The sequence below is a fragment of the Castor canadensis genome, chromosome 17 (genome assembly GCF_047511655.1).
Source record: "Castor canadensis chromosome 17, mCasCan1.hap1v2, whole genome shotgun sequence".
In the NCBI taxonomy this organism is placed as follows: domain Eukaryota; kingdom Metazoa; phylum Chordata; class Mammalia; order Rodentia; family Castoridae; genus Castor; species Castor canadensis.
In genome coordinates this window covers 13,126,499-13,151,158 of record NC_133402.1, presented here as the reverse complement: position 1 = coordinate 13,151,158, position 24,660 = coordinate 13,126,499, and the positions used below count along the sequence as shown (strand labels likewise).

The 24,660-nt window shown below is 43.7% G+C and overlaps 1 long non-coding RNA gene across 1 annotated transcript in view; it reads right to left on the bottom strand.

The window, feature by feature from the left end:
* Positions 1 to 1,088: 1,088 nt before the first annotated feature.
* The window catches only part of LOC141418543 (uncharacterized), a 46,608-nt gene continuing 23,036 nt past the window's right edge, over positions 1,089 to 24,660 (bottom strand). The window contains exons 2-4 of the long non-coding RNA XR_012443171.1: positions 18,559 to 18,683; positions 3,145 to 3,235; positions 1,089 to 1,230 (exon numbers count right to left, since the gene is read on the bottom strand). This is a non-coding gene — a long non-coding RNA (uncharacterized lncRNA). The remainder of the gene's footprint in view (positions 1,231 to 3,144; positions 3,236 to 18,558; positions 18,684 to 24,660) is intronic.

The following is a 24,660-nucleotide window of genomic DNA, read 5'->3' as shown; positions in this document are numbered from 1 at the left end:
TCTTACTGACCCATCCCATCAAAGACAGTCTCTCAGTCCATTCAGGCTGCTATAACAAACTACCATAGACTAGGTGACATATAAACAAAAGAAATTTATTTCTTGTAGTTCTGGATGCTGGGAAATCCAAGATGGCAGCAGATTCAGTGTCAGCTTCCTGGACTATACAAGGCCATTTTCTTGATGTGCCCCCACATAGTGGAAGGGGCAAGGGCTCTCAGGGGTCTCTTTTGAAAGGACACCAATCCCAATCACAAAGGATCCATACTCATGACCTAATCACCTCTCTGAAGCCCTGCCTCCCATTACACCCCACTGGGGATTAAGTTCACCATGTAAATTTGGTGAAGATGCAGACTTTCAGACCCTGGCACAGCCTTTCCCAGGTTCCATACTGTCTCATGATGATGGTGTGCCTTTCCTGCACACAGAAGCTGGGTCTTCTGGCCCCAGGTGCCTCCTAGCAACACCTGGAGATCTGGTGTCTATTTAACTCAATACAAGAGTTGATCATACAGTCATCAGCTGAGAACATCTCACATACAATGGGGCTTCTCAACCTTGGCACTGTGACACTTGGGCCATCTGAAGGGGGCTGCCCTGTGCATGGCAGCATCTCTGGCCTCTACCCTGTACATATGAGTGACCCCTAATTAAGAGCTATGGAATTAGAGTGGTGAATTAAGTCCAGAAGTTGGACTCATATCCAACCTCTTCCCCTTATTAGCCATGTAGCCTAAGCAAGGTGCTCCCCATGTCTAGGCCTCTGTCTTCTCCTCTGTAATATGGGTATAACACTTCTCCATGGTAGAATAAAATACATGTAACAATCTTAGCACAGTGGTTAGCACATAACTGGCTCTCAAAAAAGTCCTTATTTCCATTTCTTAGCCATGATAGAAGGTTAGACACAGGTTGAGACAGAACCCCATGGCCAGGCCACAGGATAACTCCTCCTGTCTCCAAAAGTAGGATCACAAACAGAGAGGACAGAGAGTCCAATGCCTTTTTAAGCCTGTGCTATGGATATTGGCTCCCTCTGTTAGTCAACTTTCCATCATGGTGACAAAATTCTTGAGATAAGCAACTTAAAAGGAGCAAAGGTTTATTTTGGCACACAGTTTCAGAGATGTCAGTTGATGATCACTCAGCTCCTTGTTTCTGGTCCTGTGGTGAGACAGAACATCATGGCAGAGAGTGCATGATAGCACAGCTGCTGACCTCATGTACCTGAAAAGCAGAGGAAGAGAGGGAGGGGAAAGTGTCAGGGACAAAATATACCCTTCAATGTTGCAACCTCCAGTGACCTACTTCCTCCAACAAGGCCCCACCTCCTAGAGACTTTATCACCTCCCCATAGTCCATCAGGCTATGAATCCTTAATGAGGTCAGAGCCTTCATAATCCACTCACCTCCCAAAAGTCCCACCCTTGACCACTGCTTCACTGGGGACCAAGCTTTCAATGCATGGGGTCTTTAGATCCAAACCATAATACTCCCTCATCTAGAGAGTGATTATTAGTATCTATTAATACTATCACCATCGTCATTAGCAAAAGAAGAATCTGTGGGACTTTTCCCCAGATCTGGATGCGGTCTTGACTCCATTCAGACTCAAAGAACCCCTAACTTTCACATCTTCCCCCTCAGAGGAAGGAAGTCCACAAAAACGAAGTCTTTACAAGGTCAGCCGTGTGCACACCAAGGGAAGCAAACATCGCAGCAGGCTGGGATAGGGCGTGGGTGGTCTCCCTGACAGCTTGTTTTAAATACTTTCAAACGAAAATGAGTTCGCCTCCAAGGAACTGTCTTTGTGCTGGCAGATCCAAGAGCGGAAGCAAAGCCTGGGTGGCCGGCTGCACATAGGCATTCTGATGAGGAAGTGTGCTAATTTAAACCCATTTTGCAAGGTGCCCACAGCCTCAATGGGAAATCACCACCATTCTCTGGAATGCTTGGTTAATCACCTTCCTGAGTCCTGAGAACAGAGAAAACAAAAAGAACTAAAAAGATGCTAGCGAAGGGAGGTTCCCAAGTGGTGTTTTCATTGGGATATTGATGTCTAAGCATTTTCCTTCTGTATTGAGTTCTTCTGAACAGAATAGATTACTAAGATCTAAGATGCTTTGTGATGCTACTTTGGTGGCAGGGGGCCAATTATACCCCCACTTCTCTCCCACCTTGGATTCTTTCTCTTGGTGGAGTTCCTGATGGACATATAAACAAAGAACACAAGCCAAATGGAAGCAGAGGCCACTCAGTAATTAACTGAACCAATTAGCTGTGATAACATTGGAGCCAGTGCTCCAATGGTGGACTCTAGCAAAAGCTAGTCCATAGGACAGACACTTGACATTCACCTCTCCTTAACCCAACTCAGAATCTAGACTGAATTCATTGGAAAGGAGCTCTGGATGTTAGGGGCATGACTGATACCAACCAACAGATAGCTCTCCTAGGGTGCATGGGGCAGGGGATAGGTAGCATGTGAGATGATGTGACTGACTGGTCAAGTTCAACTTGCCCACCAGATGCAAGGACAAAGCAGAAGAGAGGGTGCATGTTTTGGTGCATATTTCTTGAAACACAGTGGCCCTGGCTCCCTATAAATGTAGCCTGAGCAAGGTTTTGCACATTGACTCATCACATTAGTCTCTCCTCCTTTAGAGGTACCTCCTGGGATGAGGATGTACTGAGGAAGATTCCAGGTAAGAGACCAACGTGCCAGAGAGCCCTTCTTGCTTTATGTGGAGCTCTGTTTGTCAGTGAGCTCTTCTAGGGATATAAAATAAAATTGGTGTTCCCATCCTGACTGCCAAGCCCTGGTAACAGGCACAGAGTGAGTTCCCAAAAATACAATGCAGACTTGGAAAATACCCCTTCATTCACTTGTTGCTACTTTATCTAGTGTAGTACAAAATAGCTTCTTCAGTCACATGCATGAGTCAACTCCTGTCCGAGGATCAAGTATGTGTTTGTCTGGATCTGGAGGGTTAGAACCCATTTCCGTATTCTTTCCCTCTGCTCTTAGGTCCTCACCCAGCCTTTTCCACTATGCACCCTCAGATTTCAACCCATCACCTGTCATTTTCCCCATGCGATTTAGCAAAGGATCCATTCATTCCATGGATGTTGATTACATACCTATGTCTTAGGCAGGTTCCCTTGAAGCAGAGTCAGAGACAGGGATGCTGGAGCAGGTGGCCTGTTGAGGGACAGATCTTCAGGAAATTCTCTAAGGGAAGAAGGGAAGCAGAAGAGGGAAGGAAAGCACCCAGAGCAAGCCTTGCTCAGGTCAGTCTATCCCTGGCCTCCCCAGGGGGAGGGCTCTAGATGTTTTGGTGGATGTTTTGTGTAAAGAACGACATAGTATTTGAGGGTGTGGGTCCCTGTGGTATCTGTCCCAACAACTCACCTTTACCAATGTAGTTCAAAAGCAGCCACAGACACATAAATGAATGGACACGGCCATGAGATAGACAATCAGCATGCCTGTGTTGCTCATCACTGTGGTCCATGCACTGTAGAACACTGCAGGCAGGAATAAACGCAGTGACTGCCCCATCCAGTCACCATTGCTGGCTGCTGTCCTCACGCTCTAGCTGCTATGACCACTGCCTACTAACGGCTTGCAGGTACCCCCACACAGCAGATATAACCCACCTGATGGGAAGATTACACTTTCTGCCTCACCTGTCCAGAGGCAGCCCACAGACAATGGCTGATGGATATAGCAGTACAAGAAGCCAGCATCCTTGCCCCATAGAGGGACACCAGCAATTTAGTAGAGGCTATCAAGTGGAGGTGAGAAAATTATGTCCAGTGGGCCCAAAGCGACCCTCTGTCCATTCAACCCTGAATTCCTCCTGCCTACCACAGAGCCTGGAAGAGAACAGGAAGTAAATGTTTTCTGGGGAGAATGGAATCTCACTGAACCTTGAAAGATAGGTCACATTGGGCAGGGGGGTGGGGGAGGCACTCTTGGAGGTCTTCCAGCACACCATGGGCATTTATACACACTGTTCTATCTGCTTACCTCCCCATACTGCTTTGCCTAACTCAGTCACATCCTCTCTCATCCTTCAAGACTTGGGTTGGATAGATGGGACTCCCCCAAGTCCATTACCTCGCAGGGGAGGAGCCCTTATAATCCTGTGCTTGCCAGTCAGGGCTACATCTTGAACCTCAGTTCTCTGTCTCTTCCACTAGGATGCTGGCTCCATGAGGGCAGGGACACACCGGTCTTGGACCCTCTATGATCTTAGCTTCTAATACAGTGCCTGATGCATGGTAAGCCTTCAATATAAGATTTCAGCAATCCCACTGCTGTGTTATATCAGTGTGTCAGAAGGACATCTGCACCCCCATGCTCAATGAAGTATTATTCACAATAGCTAAAATGGAGAATCAACCCAAGTGTCCATCAACAGACGAATGGACAGAAAAAATGTGGTCTATGTATACAACAGAACACCAGTCAGCTTTTTAAAGGAAATAATGCCATTTATGACAACATGGGTAATATCATGTTAAGCAAAATAAGCCAGGAAAAGAAAGATAAATTCTGCCTGGTCTTAATTAGATGCGGAATCTAAAAATGTTGAACTCAGGTGGGCACAGTGGTTCATACCTGTAATCTCAGCACTCAGGAGATAGAGGCAGGAGGATTGTGAGTTGCAAGCCAGTCTGGGCTACAGAACAAGACCCTGTCTCTAAAAAGAAAATAAATAAATAGATGTTGAAATCAGAGAAGCAGAGGTTAAAGTGATTACCAGGGGTTGGAGGGATGGAGAAGGGGAAATGGAGAAAGAATCCAAAATTTCAGTAGATTGGAAGAATGGGCCCAGATCTATTACAACATAGTGACTGCAGTGAATGACAGTGTAGGAAAAATTGTGAAGACAGTAGTCTTTAAGAATTCTGACCACACATGCGTATTAGCGTCTGCAGATAAGAGGCAATGCAGGTGCCGACTGCTTGCTGTAGCCATCCTCAGTGCATACACATATCAAATGTCATGCACACTATAAATAGCACCATTTTTGTTTGTCAGTTTTAAAAAAGACACTCTTTTACCATGTTGATTCTATGTTTCTTTTCTTCCAAGTGTTACTACAAATTTTTCAAACTTGAAGAAATGTTGAAAGGTTAATACAACAAACACCAATGAGATTCAATAACTGTTAAAATTTTATATCGTATGAATTTTATCTATTTATTAAAAACTGTTTTGGGCAGTACTGGTATTTGAACTCAGGGTTTTGTGCTTGCTAAGCATGCACTCTCCACTTGAGCCACTCCATCAGCTCTTTTTGCTGACCCTATCTTGGGGATAGGGTCTCCCTTTTTCCCAGGGCTGACCAGTACTGTGATCCTGCTATTTTACACTTCCCGCCATCACTGGGATGACAGAAGTGTGCTATCACACCCAGCCTTTTCTATTCAGAAGGGGTCTCACAAGCTTTTTTTGTCTAGGCTAGCTTTGAACCTCAACCATCCCAATTTTAGCCTCCAAGGTAGCTAGGATTATAGGTGTGAGCCACTTTGCCTGGCTTATATCCTGTGCTTGTTAAATAATAATATTCTTTGGGCATTTGCAATAATGTCAAAATACACAGTGCACATACCTGCCAGATGCTTTGCAAATGTTATTTCTTTCATCCTGACAAATAGTACAGAAAATAAACAGCTATTCTCCCCACTTTACTGATGAGGAAACTGCAAATTAAAGCAGTTACCTCATTTCCAAGGTCAAGAGTTACTAAGTGTTAGCCTTGAACCTAGATCTGGGATACTGCAGCTGAATTCTGCACTACTCCATTAATCTACAACTGTGTCATGCACTGGAACCTCTCAGAAACTGTGAGCTTCTGCTATTTCTGGAGAGTTTGAGGCACTCATGGGAAATGATTTCAGAAAGCAGCTAAAAATCAGAAGAAGCTAAGGCAAGACATACATAGCTGAAGTTTGGTGGCCAGTCATCAAAGAGATGAACTCCAACCGCGTCTCCCCAATCCCATCTGTCCCTCCTAGCCATACATCTCTGACGCGACCATTATTAGTGACTGGCCTCAGAATCTTGCCACCTTGTATGATCTGAATTGATCCGGTAAAGAATTCTCTGAAAAGCACCATTACAATGATTTATAGTCTAATTTTAGTTTGCTATAGATTCCAAGTTAGACTTATGGCTGGGGAGAGTGAGAGAGGAAAAAGAAAATCCCCCACTCGTTTGGAATTCAGGCAAAGGTTTCAGTATTGACAGAGAAGCTGGGAAAAGTCATATTTTTAAAGTTTACAGCTACCACTCCTGGTTTGGGGTTGCCATGGTAACAGAGGGCCTGCAGGGGGGCCTCTGAAGAGCTGGAGCTACCGCTGAAAAGCTGATTGACAGGTTTCCTGAACACTGTTTAGACACTTGAACGCTAGGAGCTAGGTAACATTAGTTTATTTATTAAAATATGTGTTAAAACGCCAGTCGTCTCTCTGGCCCCGGCATTTCATTCTAATCTAAAGAACTGTTAACAATTCCTTAACAGATAGGGATGGAAGTTAAGTCCCATCAGGGAGCCAAGTGCCATTTTGCTGGGAGCTTGTGCACAGGGCTTGCAGCAGGCCCATGCAGGGAGCATAATTAAGCTAATTTCACATGATTAATCACCCCAGTCACACATACTGGACCCACCTGGAATTTGAATTAGAGGCATGGCAGATCCCAGTAAAGGCCCCTGTTCTTGGCTGTGAGGGGTTCCAGCTAGGACCGTACCCAGCTAAGGTCTCTGAGTTTCTGTTTTCCACAACACTGTGCGGACAGCCTGGCCTGTGTGAGTGGCAGTCTGTGTCCTGTGCAAATAGGTGTCATTTACATAGGTGATCGCAATTGTGTTCAAGCATCACACCTTGGGAGATGACCCACAGTTGGGATCAAGATAGGTTGGGTCTGAATCCCAGTCTTACTAGATTTAAACCTCAGTGGACCCATCTGGAAATGGGTATTATTATGGTTTGGATGTAAGAGGTCTCTCCAAAAGACTCAGGTGTTGAAGTGTTGGTTTCCCCAATGAAGAGTTCAGAGGTGGGGGCTTAGGGAAGTCATTGGATCTTTAGGGCTCTGACCTCAACAGTGGATTCATCCATTGATGGATTCGTAAAGGTGGCATTACTGTGAGGAGGTGAAAGTGGGAAGGGGCCTGGTGGGAGGAAGTTGGTCATAAGGGGTGTGCCACTGAAGGCCTCTTCTCTTTTTTTCTTTTCTCTCTTCTTTCTCTCTCCTCTCCTCTCCCCTCCCGTCCTTCCATCTCCCTCCCTCTCTTCTTCCTGACTGCCCTGAAGCAAGCGGCTTTCCTCTACCACCAACCCCTGCCACTCCTGCCCTCCATGATGCTATTTCCCCTCAAGCCTATGCAATGGAGGCAGTGGATCATGGACTGAAGCTGCTACAACTGTGAGCCCAAATAAACCTTTCCTCCTTTAAACTGTTTCTCTCAGGTGTTTTTCACAGTGCCTGACTGACACAGGGATGCTGACAGCATTCCCATATTTTGGAATGTAAGCAGGATGTTCCTGTTAGCCTTCTCCATGGGTGAGAACATTCAACCCTCATACATCCTAATGAAATGGTACTTCTAGTCCATTTTGCAGGCAGGAAAACTGAGGCTCAGAGAGCCGTAGAAACTGGAGGTGAAGATGAAATGAGAACACACGGAAACTGCATTGCTCTGCACATGGCACAGGTAGCAGGTGGTTTTATGTTAGCGACTGTCATAAAGTTGATAGCTCCTAAAACTGATGGTACCCCATAAATATTCTTGAGCACATGCTGCTAATCTTACTGCCCTTGCTGTTAGTGGCCATAGGTCACATGGTTATCCTAGTGATCACACACAGCTCATCATGGTCACATTTGCCTAAGGACGTGAAGAACCTGTGAGCAGGTGGTGGCTCTTGTTGGTCCTTATCATGATACTAACACTGCCACCAAGCCGAGGAGATGAGTATCGCTGCTCAATTTGGAAGTTCTCAGAGATGCAATCACCAGCTGGAGGGCAACCAGATAGTAGGATCTGAACCCATGTCTTCATTACTCCAGATGCTCATGGCCTACTGTGAGGTCACCTATGTAAAGCCACAGGCTGTGCATGAAGGCGGGTCATGTCCAGTCGTTTATTCAGTCTGTATATGCTGCGTGAACTTACAACATCCATGAACAAGACATCCTCCAGGCTTAGCTTCAACACCTGAAGGGAATTTCCTGTTCAAGTAAAAGCTGCTTCATACTTAGAAAGTTTTTCCTTATGCTAAGCCCAAATCCCAGCCACAACTTCCCTAGTTCAAATCTCCAGAGCAACACAAACACAGCATCTTTCCCTTTCATATGTGAGCCTGTTCACATTTGAGGATAACCGTCTTCACGCCCACTTAATATAGGTTCCCCTCTGGCTCATTTTCTCATTCATCAATCTATCTAGTGAGAGAATCATTCACAAAACTGCAGTGAGGTCCTACTGATGATGTACTGAGCACTGGGCTAGAATGCTGAGTGGACAGGCACAGTCCTTCCACGTGGCAGAAGAGCATGAGAAATTGTGTTTTATGTTATGTTTTTATAATGCTTAAGAATTATAAAAAGAACTACACTGTCATAAAGGAGAACTGTAAGATTCTGTAGGAGCACACATCCAGGCAAAGAAGATGCTAGAAGACACATGAGGCATGCCATATCAGAAGGAAGGTGAGCAGCATGTGCAAAGGTCCTGAGGTAAGACACAGCTTGGCATGTTTGAGGAACTAAGTGGACAGTATAGGTGTAGAGAACAAAGGTGTATGAGGGTGAGAGATAACACCACCCTAGTCTTGCCTCTCTTTCAGCTTTTTAAAAGCAGATAGGAGAGCAGGAGCAAGGCCCTGAACTGAGCCTGCAGGTTAGAAATAAGTTAGATTCATTAATATTTCAAGCAATCCTTGAGGATGACTACGACTGGATGTGTTTGTGCCAGCCTCTTACTTAAGCTGATAACTGTGTTTCCCCAAATCCCTACTTTCTAGGTTTCTATTTTAAAATTCTCTAAAAGGGAACTCGTAGGGGAGTTTGAAAGCAGAAATTATGGCACAGCCAGCACCCTCAGAAGGCCACTGTCTGCTGGGTGAGGTGCTCTCAGGAGGCTCTGACTTGTCCTCGCTCTCCTCTAGGCTATACCAGCTTGTCTTCTTGGCCACTGGCCCTGGTGACCAACATCACAGCCTGGCCACCAGCAGACACCTGGCTGCAGACTCAGAGACACAGCCACACACACGGCAGACAGGCCTCTAAGCCACATGCCCTGCCCCACGGCTCCAGCTGGATCTGACTGGAGCCTTAAAGTTCCCACGCAGGCTAGTGCTCCAGGTGACAGGTGACAGGGTGGTGACACCTTCTGATGCTCCAGCTCCCCTCTGCAGACTGTATTCCCAACACAGTGTGGGAAGTGTAATTTCTTCCACTCTTCTTGCCCCCATCATCCCCATCACCACGGCTTTGCTTCCCTGGATGAGGTGTGACTAGCCAGCCGAGGACCAGAGGGAGCAGAGGGGACAACTTCTTGCTCAGCTTTCAACCATTCAACTGAAGTTGTTGTCACTCTGCTAGTGAAGCTGCCTTTTGTGTTCTCTGATTTGAGCAAGTCACCTTCATTGGCTGCTGGCCTTCATTTAATAACCCAGGAAAAATAAGATGGCTGGCTGCCATCTGGAACAATGGCAATGATTTCAAAGGAGCACTTGTGATGAGGGAGGAGGGTGGAACTCAACTTCTTCCTTTCTCATGTCCACATTTCCATGTCACACAACTGCACCTGTCGGGATGGCCTCCCCCCAGTCCTACCCCATCACTCCACCTCAGGATGGAGAAACAGCGTGGTGCCCAGAACCTGGCACCTACCTGTGCCCAAACACTGGTCTTCCACTTTCTAATTGGGAGCCTCAGTCATGTACCTCACCTCCTGCTTCCTCATCGAACAATGGAAATCAGCATCCTTGGTGCCAATGTCCTGGGATGTGGGCACTGTGTGCTGTCGTTGGCTCTGGTGTCATACAGCGAGTCTATCAGGCTTTTCAGGCCTGGACGAACTACAAAACACCCAATGGTGATCATAGTGGTGTGATTTGGGGCTCACCACATGACTGTTACTGTCCTATTGTTCCTCTTGTTCCTTCCCTTAATCCTTAAACAGCCAGCAAGCCAGGCATGGGCAGCTCTCTTGCTTGGCTATCCCCAAAGCCACTCCCATCCCTGTTTTCCTCTACTTATGTTCTACTATAGAAAGCAAAAAGAAATCAGACAGCTGCTTTTCCATTCTCCCTACAATTCAGAATGGATTGTGACTCTGTTCTGGTCCCTGAAATGTGAAGGGAAATTCCTCAAGAGGAATGTTTGGGAAGGCATTATCTCCTGATAAAAGGGACAAGTTATGTTAGCATCTCCCTTCCTCCTGCCTTGAATGTGGATGTGGTGACTGGTACTGTGGCAGTCATCTTTCACACGTAAGGACAAGACACTAACAGCTAAGCATGGTAAAATACATATAAGGAAAGAGCCTGGGTCCTTGCTAACAGCACTGCATTACTGAACAAGACTTGACATGCACATATGCCTTTATGTTTTGAGCCATTTCTCGTCAATGCTTCTGCTACTTGCACAAAAACATATGGGAGGAGGGAGTCTTATTATGCCTTTTATGTATGGGGCTGGGAGACTCAAAAGGTTGGGCAAATTCTAAAAGTTCTCACAGCTGTTTAGTAGCAGAGCTAGAATTCAATCTGGGCTCTTTATAGATCCTGCTCTGCTGTGCTCCATGAATTCAGGTCTCCCCAACCTACCACCTCTCCTGCATATATTTAAATCCCATTCTGATTTCAAGTTGGACCTAGATCCTTCCTGAGCCCATCAGTCCAGGGATCAGGAAGTGCTTGGTTCATGGATTCCTACTTCATAAAGGCACCAATCCACAATACAACCCTTAATGGATTGAATCCTGCTCCTTCCTCTTCCCTGCTATGTGACTTTGGGGGGAAATCAGATCATCTCCCCGAGTGTCAGTCTCATCGCGTGGCCTTGAGGGATTAATGAGGAAAATATCTGTACAGTAATTAACAGAGTGGCTCAAGACGCCAACAGACAATTGAAAATGATGGTTGCCACTGTTCTTGCCATATGATGTGTTTCTGTGTACAGTCTTGGTATAGAGCAAAGTGACAATAAATAGCATGAGGTCAAAAAGCAAATGTTAGTAGATTGACCCATCGACTCTTTCATTAAGAACTGGCTGAGATGTCATTTTATCCCAGACAATATGCTAAGTATTTGACTTTAAATATTTTTTAAAAGTCAACCCAGTTGTGGTGGTTCATGCCTGTAATTTCAGCTACTCAAGAGGCAGAGGTAGGAGGACTGCAGTCTGAAGTGGGCCCCTAGGCAAAAGCATGAGACCCTATCTGAAAAATAACTATAAGAAAAGATTTTAAAAGGGCTGGGGGGTGTGGGGCAAGTGGTATAGTGGCTACACAGCAAACACAAGGCTTTAAGTTCAAACCCCAGTACAGAAAAAAAAAAAGTCAAATAAAATACCATTTCCCTTGACACACAAGGGACTCAGAGGAAGGGCCCTCTTTGAATCTGGACAGGTTTCCAGGAGGAAGCGGCCATAAATTGACTCCTGAAGATGAGCCGAACCCAGATTTCAGGCTCTGTGATCTCCTGTCCAGTGTGCTCAGCATTTTGTCAGCCTCACCAGGAGTAATTTATAGATACAGCAGATGGAGGCGTAGAACTTGTGCACCTGGGAGTGGACACTCAGATTCACATCTCAGATAATTGCTTTTGCACCTCCAGATTTCTGTCTAGAGGCTGCATCCATTAGAAGCCAGGCCCCTCTATCAACCTCGTATTCATTTTGGCTTCTCTTCCTAGGTGGTGAATATATCTAGCCTGTTCTGTTCCTTTTAGTCACAATGCACATTCTGAGAAACAGCCTGCTGAGAGACAAAGGTTAATGCTGCAGGGAAGACAACACCAGAGCCCAGCTCTTATTTGAAGTTTTGATTTAGGGAAATGACGTGGATTTTTCTTTTCTTTGCAAACTTCCTTCACATCTCCACCCAAGGCAGATCGGCAGCCTTGCTTATGTGTAGGCCAAAGTTACCAGCAAGATTTGATTTGATTCCCCTCTTCTTCTAAGGCGGGAGACAGGCTTTGTTGGTATTTACAGGATCCCTAACTAACAAGGGATGCTCAGCTGGAGGGCTTCAATGTGCCAACCCGGCCCCATATGGGGGACTGTAAAGCCAGTGGGAAGAAGGGGCTGATGGTGGTACTTAAATAAGAGCCCCTAAGGTTAGTGCATTTATGAAATATCAGAAGGTCACAAGAGTCGTGCACAATTGGTTACTGTGCTATTGAAGTGTACTGTGTTCCAGCTGTGAGCCTCCAGTTGGGAATGCATGCTGACTTAAAAGGCTTTCCAGGATTTCTCTGTGCTCTCCTGTGAGCACACTTTACCCCACTATGTGCTGGGATAGTCTCCAACAGCAGTGGACAAGCAGGATTGCCCAATAGCTTGGGAAGTTCTTGTACTGCATGCAGAAAGAAAGCAGGAGTGAAAATCCACTCATTGGATTGGGTGTGGCGGTTAACGCCTATGTATAATCCCAGCTACTCAGGAGGCAGAGGTAGGGTGATCAAAGTCTGAGACTGGCCTAGGTAAAGTCAACAAGAACTATGTGAAAAGCAGATTGAAAGCAAAAGGACTGGGGAATGACTTAAGTGGTAGAGCACTTGTCAAGTAAGCATGAGGCACTGAGTTCAATCCCCAGTACCACCAAAAAGAAAGAAATCTACTTTCCAGGCGGTGAACCTATACAGCTGGGTTTGTCCAGCAGGTATAACTCTTTCCCTATTTAGAAAGGACAATTTTCTCGAGCCACACAAATCTACACATGGATCTGGTTCAGGCTAGCCTCTACCCTGCAGAAGACAATCATGGTGCTTGCTTCCATGAAGGACTTATCCTATAAGGAATGAGGAAAGCCAAGCACAGTGGTGCATGCCTGTAATCCTAGCACTCTGGAGGCTGAAGTAGGAGGATTACAAGCTTGAGGTCAGCCTGGGAAACACAGCAAGACCCTGTTGCAAACAAAAAAGGAATGAGGAGGGGGCCAGAAGGTAAATAGATAACCCAAAAATATTCAAGATGACTTTGGGTTATGCTAAGTTCAAAGAAGGAAATTGTTAGCATTGTGTTAACACCATGATGAAGAGGATGTTACCTTAAATAAGTGGTCCATGAAGGCTCTCTTAATGACGAGCACTTGAGCAAGGCTGGAGGTACCAAAACTCGAGTCACTGAAAAGTCGAAGGTCCAAGATACTCAGAGCCAACAGTCTAACTACAGGAAGCTGAGAGTCCCCGTAATAGGACCTACATTTCCATCTGGTCCTGACATTGTTCTTCTACTCTGAATCAATCGATTCTTTGCTATTCTTGGTAGGCAGAAAGTCTTTGCAAAACTTGACCTTTCCCAGACATTATTGATGCAGCTAACAGAGATGCTGTCAGAACACCCAACTGTCAAGGCTCACGAGCCCTGTGCTCCTGATTCAGAATTTCTGCTGCCCTTGGAATGGGTCAATGTTTGTTGAAGATTCTTTGCTGAAGTTCAGTTGTGGAACATGGTGAATCATATGATGTTGTATATTTTTACATACTCGAATGTCTTTTTCTATCAACAGACTGTGAGTCCTTGGGAGCAGGGTCTCCGTGTCATTTCACTCTGTGCCCTCAACATGAAAACACTCTGTGGTTCAACAGGTGTTCAGTTGACATGTCTGCATCCTGATGATGCTGCGATCCCCCACACCCACGGGGTGTGTTGTTTTGTTACTTTGATCTGGTTTTTGATGCTTTAGTTAACTTACATGAGAGATAATTAAACAGCCAAACTCTCTGTCCTAGGCTGACGGCACTCACCTATACACTGTAAGAAACTGGGCACAGGGAGGGCTTTGCATCTGTCCCTACCCGGGTAGTTTAAATATGAGCTGCCCTACTTGTGTGCTGTTAAGGAACCTGTGAAATGAATTTACTCTCAAAAGTGCATCAGTGAACAGTGTAAAATTTATGGACAATTCCATGGAGGTAACTAAAATTTCCCAATACATTCCAAAGTCAACAACCGAAAAGTTCTCTTTGAGCTTTTTGTAGCCAAAGTCTACTCTCTCATACTGTCTGGAGACTGTGTTTCTCTCTCTGTCTCTAACCTCCTGAAGACTCCCAACTTCGCAGATCTCTCCCCTTCCTACTGCATGGAGCATCTTCTGCTGTCGCGGTCATTTGTCAAACCTGTGCTCTAAGCATTTCTGTGCTCTGTTCAAGTGGAGTCTTTAGAACAGCTCCATAGAGAGTACAACTGTCTCCACCTTGTTTTCCCGCTGTCCTCAAAGTATTCTGAGCCTAATAGATACTCATTTAACAGCAAACTGAAACAACCATGGCCCCGAGCAATTGATGACACATTGTGCCAGGAAAAAATTAGAGAGAGGTTTATCTTTCTCAGGCTACTTGTGATCTACTCCACTTCTCTGTGCCATTGCTGAGCCCTGTCACCACTAAATAGCAAAACGAGTTTTTTCAGTTCTGGCCTTGCAAGAATAGAGTCACTCCAGACTGTTCAAAAGTTAATAACTTCTAAGGGTACACATATACATGCAGATGAGGATAAAACACTTTTTTTGAGATAAGGTCTTACTATGTAGCCCAGACTGGCCTGGGGCTCACAATTCTCCTGCCTCAGTCTCCCAAATGCTAGAATTATATGCATGAACTATCAACCTGGCAATAAACCACTGCTTTACCTATATAATTTATGGGTTAGGAACTAGTCTAGTGCCAGAATCTAGTTCCACTAGGACACTAGTTAGTGAATGCTCCCCTAATTCTTCCTTCCAACAATGGTTTGGGTTTTGGTTTTGTTTTTTTTGACAGTACTGGGGATTGAACTCAGGCCTTTGTGCTTGCTAGGCAGGCATTCTACCACTCGAGCCACTCCAGCCCCTATCTCTGTTGGTTATTTTTGAGCTAGGATCTCACTTTATGCCTTAGCCTGCCTGGACATGGTCCTCCTAGCTGTGCTTCCCCACATCACTGGGATGCCACTGGTTGAGAAAGTCTCCTGACCTTTTGCCTGGGTTGGCCTCTGAAAGTGATTCTCCCAATCTCCATCTCCCAAGTTATTAGGATTACAGACCTAAGCCATCACAGTCGGCCTTACAGTGGCTTTAAAAACTCTACCTCAAGGGCTGGGGGTGAAGCTCAGTGGTAGAACACTAGCCTAGCATGTGCAAGGCCCCGAGTTCCTTCCCAGCACTCTAAAAGAAGAAGAAGAGAATCCCCAAAGGTCTATGTAACAAAGTACTTGCTTTAACAACCCCAGCCCCTGGCCTCGGCCAATTAGAACAGCATGGGTGTGTGGCCACAGTGCACCCAATCACCTCTCTCCTGGATTCCTGGAATTGAGGCCTGCAGACAGACTCAGAGGCTGACCTGAGGGTTCTGTATATCTCAGTGGATGAGGGGACAAGGAAGCTGAATTGAAGAAAGAGGAAATGATATAGTTGGGGACATAGAGAGAGAGTTCCTGATGGTTTTTCAGTCCTCATAATGATACTGATACTTTCTGCAATGGGATCCCTTTGTGATTTTATCCAGCCTCCCTTCCATTTGTCCTTCTTTGTGTGTGTATTCTGCCTATAATCCCATCTACATCTGACTGACCACCTCTTCCTGTAAGCCCCCATGCACCTTGCACCAGAGTTCCTTGTAACACATTGGATTGGAATTTGTCATTTAAAGATTTCTTCCTTACCATGCTATGAGCAAACTGAAGTCAAGGTCTGGGGTTTTGTCCCTGTCTCCCTACCTAATTCCTCACACAGGCATAGTAAACGCCTGATAAATGTTCATTGTATCAAATTAGGAACAACGTCAGCTGCAGAATAGAATTATGTACATATCGATTTGCTCAAAGCCTTATTTACCACCGGGGACCAGGATTTCATAATCATCTTAGAGTGATGCAGCCTTAACATACCCCAATCACAAGGGGGCACTTTTCTAAAATTAAGCCCATTCCATTAATTATATCTTGTGCCTTTGCAGAACCTGATTGTTCTCTGTGGGGGCCTTTGAATGCAAACTTGCATGTAGGCCTGTATGCACAGAATCAGTGGTGGTACTGGAGCCACTTTTCATGGTTGAAGAAGCCCTTGGACCCATCTCTTCAGACTAATGGAACCACACAGTTAATGTGCTGGCCATTTTTTGTGTTTTCTTCTGATTGCAAGGGTAAAGATGATTGGAGATGGTTCTAGATAATTTTGGTACCCACCAACTCAAAACAGATTCAATTTGCCCACGTCATAATTGTACTCTGTCCAGTCATCTATGCCCTCTTATTCAAAGGTGGTAACAAGCAACACAAGACACACAGTGAACCTACTAAAGTTGGTTTTTCTGCCACTGAAAAATGCTATTGGTGGCAAAAGAAAGGGATATTTTTCTCCCTATTGGTTGTGTGGTTCATTTACCAATTGACACTGATGTGATTTGATAAAATAAAAGAAAATAAAAATGGTAGGGTTAATACATAGCAAAACTCCATATCTTAAAACAATAATGAAATGTAAACTATACACAAGTATAGTTGAAAAGCCGTGGATGTGACTGGATCTGGGTTAGCTCAGTAAATCATTAGAAACAATACGGACAGGTGGTCATTTATGTTCATCTATCCTGAGTTTTGCCTGAGTATATGAAAGTGAACCAAGAAAAATAGTAAAATCTGCCTTACATCTATTTTTTCTTTGGATGAATCCAAATGCTTTACCATTCATAGAGAAAATCAAATATTTAAAACATTACACACACATATATATATACTCTTATATAAATGTGTAAAACTTTGACTATCTTAAATTGGCTAATTCAGAATTAGATGCCTTATGTATCACACCACTTGCTCTACACATACCTTTTCCTAAAATGGTAGTTCTTAACCCATATGTGAATCAGAATGTCTAATGGTGCTTTTTAAATGTTTCCTTCACTGAACTCAATAAAATTAGAATCTTGAGGTGTGAGACCCAGCCCCAGGCATCTCTAAAAGCTCTTTGGATGATTCTAATATTAAAAAAAAGATAGAGAGCCCAGAACTATTTTGAAAATCATCTGTCCCCATTAAATAGCAAATCGTTGCTTCCCAAAACATCTCTCACACCACCTGAGCCAGACAAGCAGAACAATAGGCATGATAATAAGGGCCAGGTTTGGAGATGGGAAAACATCTCTGTAAGTTTTTTGGAGTCACCTCTGTACAAGTCAGATATGTCAGTGAATCAGTAAGCATGCCCTCTATTGCAAATTCATGAAGTAAACTTTCTATAAGCCAACATTAATTTGTTTGTTTTTTATTTATCTATTTATTTATCGTACTAGGGTTTGATCTCAGGGTTTCATGAGGACTAGGTGCTCTACCACTTGAGCTATGCCTCCAGCTCATTTTGCTCTGGTTATTTTGGAACAGGTTATTCCTTTTATTTATTTTATTTTTGCTCAGGCCAGACTGGACCATGATCCTCCTATTTTAAGCTTCCCACCATAGCTGGAATAACAGATACACACCAGCATGCCCAGCTCTTCTCCATTAAGATGGAGTCTTGTGAACTATTTTCCCAGGCTGGCTGCCTTGAACTATGATCCTCCTGATCTCACTGCAAAAGCCAATGTTAATTTGATCAGGGGTCAAAGTAAGACTGGAGGCTGAGTTACTGTCTGTTTTGGATGGCTTATTGGTCTCCATTAGAGGTTTCCATCTATTCTGCCTGGTTGCCTTAAACTCTTTCCTCTCCTTTTTACTAGCCACTAGCTAAAACAATACTTAATGATGCCAACAGCCCTTCAAACAGAATGAGCAAGGCTTTTTAGAGGTATGGCTAGGACTTTACATTATTTCAATAGGAAACATTGAAATTTAGTATTAAATCTTTTTCAGGTGGGAAACAGTCATGATATGACCACCATAAAGAGAAAAAGAAATGAGTATAGTTCCATTGGAGCAAAGGAAACAATCCCTGGAAGGAAATTTCACATGGGAGGGGGGTACTTTGACATCAGCCAATCCAACGTCTCCATTTTATGTATGGGAATTTGGAGGCCAAAAGAGTGCTGAAACTGAGTTTCCTAATTCTCAAATTTATCCTAAAAGTTTGTTTCCCTGATTCCAACTTATCCTAAAAGTGTGTTTCCCTGACATTTTTGAAGTATTAGCTCCCCAATCCACTATGGTGGATTAGTAGTATTTCAATATGGTGGCAGGAGAAGTGGTTTCTATGGTTGAATTGGGGCAGAACTAGGACTAGAACACTAATCTCCTCATTCCAAGTCTAAAAAGAACACATAAGCCCTGGCTCCAGACAAGCCAAACATCCAACTCAGAAAATATTAGTTGAATGTTCTTGGAGATGATAACTCACCTTGGGGAAAAGGATTCACCACTACAGACCTCAGATTCCTCATCAGTAAAATGGACATGATGAAAAAATCCACCATGCAGGATAGTTAAGAAGAAAAGTGAGATCATCAGAGAACAGCAGACTTCCTGAAAAGAACCAGATAGTAAATATTTTAGACTTTGCAGGCCACCTGAGGTCTCTGTTGCATATTCTCTTTGCTTTTAAAACCCTTTAAAATGCAAAATAGTAAAACAAAATCAACACCATTAGTCCATGGGCCATGCAGAAGAAAGCCTCAGGCTGTAGTTTTCCATGGTTGATTGAGACCATATGCTCTAAGAATCAAGAACCAGGCAAAGATCTTAGTACTGCATATTCAGCACCCAGGACAATGTCAGGTGCTTGAATATTTGCTCAATAAATATCTGAATGATTAATTTAAGTAAAGGGCCTGGTTCAAAGTTTAACATGTAAAAATAATTGTATTCATTTAATATTGTTCACAAAGCTCTAGCACTATGAGACAATATGAGAGATAAAAAGATATGTGTTCAGGAAAATTGAATGGATGATTTAGCTAATTAAAGAGTTTGGTGGAAAAATGAATGACTGTAGGTCTGAATTTGGAGGGATGGAGTATTTTCAGAGAAGTCAGGAAGTAATTAATTAGTGTATTCAGCAGGAAATAAGAAGGAAGTTGCCATTGCATCTGCTACAATGTTATATATGTTATCAGAGCAAGGTCATTGTTGTCAAAAGCCCACCTCATTGTGTGATTCCTTGGGATATGGAACTCAGTAGTTTGGACAAATTTCCATTGGGAGAACTGACACCTTAACATTTGAGTTTCAATGCTAATGAACATTTCTGATGATGAATATGATCTTAAATGACTAGAGAACACGAAAAGATACTGAAGTTCACCATGGTCCGCCACGAAGTACAAAGGAAGCTCGACAAGCTGGTTCAGTGCCAACATCTCAACAGTTATAGAAGCTGATTCTGCATATGGATTATTGTTAAGCCTGGAAAGTTCAGGAGACTCAGCCACCCAGGTAGAGTTGTATTTTGGATTATTGACTGTGCATATGAGTATAAAGTAAAGATCTATAATTGAGAATTCAGGGCTATCATGAAACAACTGTGGTTGTATATCACTTTAGGGAGAGACATTCCCTCTTTCTTCTTCCTTCCTTATTACATCCCCTATCACACATTCAGAGAAGTTACTGTCAGGCCAGCTTTGTAACTGTGATTTAATTTATATCTCCAAAATTATGAATGGTAATATCCCACCAGCGTAATCATTATCATATCTATTCCACTCGTCCTTATTGACAGATGAGGAAATGTTTTCAAAAAGTGAAATAACTTGCTCCCGATCACAAGCTGAAAGAGTGGACTTTGGTCTTTCTGTCCTTTTGCTGAACCACGTGGCTTACCTAAAGAATGAATTATAAATGCTAACATCAGCTCATTTCCCAGGAATGGATTTTGGATGGCAGGAGAACTTTAGTCTCTGAGCAAAGGTTTGACACTCAGGCAAGGAAGGCAGACAAAGTGAAGATAAAATTCAAGTTGTTTTTCTTGGGTACAGAAACCCCAGATTTTATCCATCCACTATACAGGTTCTCAGAGCCCTCCTGGAGTACTGATCTTGAATGATGATAACACCCAGCTGATCATCAGGCCACTGTTACAGTCAAAATTTACACAAAGGTCGGTCCCAGAGTTGCAACTCAGGCTACGTAAAGTTGCTGTCACAAGACATCAAGAACAAACAGGCATGCAGCAAAGGAGACAAAGAATGTCTCATTCCCTCGTTAGGAATAATTGCTCATGTCTATCAAATGTAACCTCTAGATTCATCTTGCCAAATAGGCTATTTCAAGTACAGATGCAAGTATTTGGTCTATTTCATTGAAGTCTTCCACACTGATCAATAAAAAGATGTATATGGTGCCTGTGTGTCTGGCATAAAGGAAAAAAAAAAAGAAAGAAAGCAATGACCTCAGAGAATGCAGACAGTGCCTGGATTTCTTAGAGCACCTAGGAGGCCCTGAGTAAACCAAGCAGGTTCATGTCTGCGATAGATTTCTGCTGTCCAATTTAATATTTAATATTTTAATATTTAATCCTAAAGATGTGTGTTCCCTTTCTTAAAGTTACAGAATATTAAAAAGGGGGAACTATTAAAAGTATTAAGTGTTTTAATTCAGGAAGACAGCATGGCATTTCCTAAGTGACAGGTGACTCTGGGCATCTTGCTTTATTTGTTTTTGGAAACACAGATTCATTTCTTAAATATTTATTATTAATGCTATCCGGTGTTTATATAGCACCAGTCTGCTAAGGAGTACTCTGGTTCAATAACCTCATCTATCTTTATGAACTTCACTGTCAGGAAGAAAACTGAACTAACTTTCCCTCTCACAGATGGGAAAACAGAGAGATTAAGTAAGTTTTCCTAAACCACAGACTAAATCTATTGGATTTACCCCCAGTAAAGCTGCTCAAACCAGTGTTTGTTGGCTGTCACAGTCAACCCTCTGCCACAGAATTTCAGAGCATTGTCTTTTCCACCACTGTCTGAGCTAATTCATCAACCCTAGCCTACAGAAGGACGTGTGTGAGATGGAAATGCAAACATCATTACAAGTAGATCACTCATTCATCTATCGATGAAATACTTTATGTGCTTGGCACTCTCCAGGCTCTTGAGCTATGTATTGGTTACCATTGCTGCTGTAAAATTTACCATGAAGGTTGGAAGTCCCAAATGCAAGGTGTCCGCAGGGCTATTTTCTTTTGACAGGTTTTACGGGAAGATCCAGATTGTTGCACCTTCCAGCCTCTGTAGGTTGGCTGCATCCTTTGGCTCATGGACCTTTCTTTGTCTTCACAGAGCCCCGTTCCAACCTCTGCTTCTATGATCACCTCTTCTTTTTCCAATTTGCCCTCCTGCCTTCCTCTTACAAGGACCCATGTGATTAAATTGGGCTCATCTGAATGACAGGGGACAGCCTTCTCACTTCAATTCCCTAACTGAATGGCACCTACAAATCCCCTATTGCCATTTAAGGTAACGTGCTCACAGGGACGTGACTGGAGCATGGACATGTTTGGGGAGAGGAGACATTATTCAGTTTACCACAGACTGTAAAGACGCTGAAGATTTCTTCCAGCCCCTGCAATGGTCTTCATTTGGTGGGAAACAGATATTACACATAATTGATGACAAGACATGATGATAAGTGACAAAAAATGGGCGAAAGGATGGGCCTCTAGCCCAAGTCAGTAGGTGTGAGGAAGACTTCAGAGAGAAGATGATGTCTAAGACTAATGTCAGAGAATTAGTGGGACTGAGGGAAGATTCTTTTATGAGTGATTAATGAGAAATAACCACACAAAAGAGCACAGTAGTGTGCTAGAGGTCAGGTGGTCCACAGCTTAAGGATTCTCCAGGCAAGAGGCACAGCACCTACAGAATGGCACCCAATTGTCTAGTTCACTGGGCTTCAATGTTTACTTTTAACTGGCTGACATTTTTGAGGTATTTTCATTAAAAGATGGAAAAAAGAAAGTCAGTTGTACAGCATAGCAAGAGTAGCAGGCCTGGAGTCAGGTAGTCTGAGTTTCATTCAGGCCCTACTGTTCTTTAAAGTTTGTTTAACTTCTCTTAGGGCTAGATGAGTGGTACATACCTGTAACCCCTGCTTTGAAGGAAGAAGACAGGAGGATCACTGTTCTAACCCAAAGCAAAAATGTTAGTGAAACTCTGTCTCAAAAGACAATCTAGGCGTGGTGAAGTATGCCTGTAATCTCAGCCACACAGAAGGCAGAGGTTAGGGGATCACAGTCTGAGGCTGGCCCCAGGCAAAAACCTGAAACCCTATCTGAAAAACTAACTAAGGCAAAAAGGGCTGTGGATGTAACTCAAGTGGTAGAATACCTGCCCAGCAAGCACAAAACCCTGAATTCAATCCCTGGCACCACAAAAACAAAAAGGTTATTTAACCTTAACCCGAGTTTTCTCATGTGTTAATTAAGAACAATGACATCTACCTTAAAGTTGGCTCAATATAAACTGAGATTGTGAATATGAAAGTCCTTAACACAATTCCGGGCACTTAGTAGATGATCCATAAACATTATTTTTAAATTGCTTCAATTCAGGCCCTCTCCCCTCTAGGACTCTCTAATGTGGTATCTCAGTCCATTTGAATGCTGTAAAAAAACAGCCCAGAAACATATTGCTCACAGTTCTGAAAATGAGGAAATTAAAGCCAAGGCACCAGAAGATCTCATCCAGACTCAATCTCTGCTTCGAAGATGGAGACCTCTCCCTGCATCCCCACAAGGCAGAGGGGAAAACACGCTCCCTTGGGCCTCTCTTTATAAGGGCACTAATCCCATTCATGAAGCCTCACCCTCAAGACCTAATCACTTCCTAAAGACCCCACACTTTCACACTATTGCATTGGAAACTAGCATATAACATATGAAGTCAGAGAAGCGCAAACATTCAGACTAACCACAGCACATAGTTCATGTTTTGACCCAGGCCAGGAAACCCTCATATAGCAGGTGACTAGTCTTGACAGCCTAGTCCCCAGGGAGCCATCACCACATGTCATCTTCGGAAGAACACAAGGACTTGTCTAGGATGCTGCACGGGGTACTAAACTCAGTTTATAGAGAACAAGGCCATGGCTGGCATGCCCAGACCACTGGGTCCTAAAATTCCCATTGATGAAATGTCACTTTCCTCTCTTCTAGAAATAGCCAGGTGTTGTTACTCTTGGGGGTGAATAAACAGCTGTGATTTCTATTCACTGGAGGAGTCCTAACTTCCTGCCTTTTCCCAACAACACCAACAGTGTCGTGTAGACTAACAGATGTTGTAGGACCTGGGTCAGATCTGCTGCCACTAACTGCATGTCTTTAGCCAAGGGATATAACCTCAATTTACCACAGATGAAATGAAAAGTTTTGAACTGGATGATTTGTAAGATGCCCTGCTGTTTTTCTCTAGTGAGTTTAGAGTGTAAATAGATACCAGCTACAGAAGGGAAGTCTGGCTGATGCAAAGAGCAAGATGGGGGGGGTCTGACTAATGTGACTTGAATCCCTGCTGAGGTGGATGCACAGGGTGACTTGACTTCCCTGAGCCACGGAGTCTGACGAATGAGGATGAAAGTGCCTCTTTCAAAGGGAGGATAGGGAGATTAAATGAGATGTCATGGCTAATGGAGAGTGTGGCACAAAATTAGTGGTCAGAGATGTTGAACACAAAAGTGGACAGCAATGGGTCATACCAGAATCTTACCTTTAAATTCTGGGAGTCAGCCCCTGTTCTGAGGGGTCTTTTCATCATCAAATTTAAATTGTTTTTAAAGTGTCATGTGTTTGTAGTTCAAAAGGTCAGAGAATTATTAGGACAGCATGCAATTTTCCCATCTACCCTACATTAATCTCTGCTCATGAGAGATAGCTTTTCATTTTTAGACATTCCTTCTAGCAATTTCCTTCCATCTTTCTTAATAACCTGTTAAATAACATGTTTATAATAGTGTTCCTTAGTTTATCAATTTTAACTTTCTGTTGATGGTATTAAAAGATTCTCTCACTCTGTCTCCCTCTCTTCCCCTCTCTCCCTTTCTCTCTCTCTCTACCTTTCTCTCTCTCTCTCCCCTTTTCCTCTCTCTCTCTCTTCCCTTCTCTCTCCCTCTCTCGCTCCCTTTCTCTCTTCCTCTCTCTCTCTCCCTCTCTCTGTGCCTTTCTCTCTCTCTCTCTCTCTCTGCCACCCCCTCCTGCCCTCCTTCTCTCCCTCCCTTCACACATACTCACATTCGGCCTACTTAACTACTTAGTGATACCACGTTTTTGGCTAAATCAATAGTGAGTACATGTACTGCTATGGCTGTTAGTCCAAGAAGAGTACGATGTGTTTCTTCTTCATACGGATCTAGAGTTTACAGCAGTTACTGCCCTTTGACTCATGTTTCATGCAAGTCACATGAACTCTGTCTGGAAATCTGCCTCAAAACACCAGGCAAATTCTAATGCAATAAAACTCATCGGTAAGCCAACTGCCCTATTATAAGAGGCACTGCTGCAGAA